The sequence below is a fragment of the Octopus bimaculoides genome, chromosome 2 (assembly GCF_001194135.2).
Source record: "Octopus bimaculoides isolate UCB-OBI-ISO-001 chromosome 2, ASM119413v2, whole genome shotgun sequence".
In the NCBI taxonomy this organism is placed as follows: domain Eukaryota; kingdom Metazoa; phylum Mollusca; class Cephalopoda; order Octopoda; family Octopodidae; genus Octopus; species Octopus bimaculoides.
Genome location: NC_068982.1, coordinates 16,873,652 through 16,874,071, shown reverse-complemented (window position 1 = coordinate 16,874,071; position 420 = coordinate 16,873,652).

Sequence of the window (420 nt, the reverse complement as noted above, 5' to 3'; positions counted from 1 at the left end):
CACCAGGGCCAGGGTCGCAGGGGGTCTCCGCATTTGAGGGGACCCATGTTAAGATCAAAGTACATGGATGAGCCATCTAGTTACTTTGATTAAATTGTTGATTGAAAATTTCAAGCCAGACGAGGAAAAAATATACGGGGATGAACCGTAAATAAATTTAAAAGAACCGAAAAAAGTAAATGAAAGAAGCTTGTCAAGGAATTCCCTAGGGAAATAAAAGAACAAAATGAAAGAAATCCAAAACAATGAAAATAACAACTTCAACAGAAAAGAAAAAGAAGCAATGGTGATGAAAGGTGGGAATGTATACTTATACATACATACAAACATACACATACAGGCATACGTACTCACATTCATACATACATACATACACACACACACACATATATATATATATACCACTGGCTTTTATCTGTT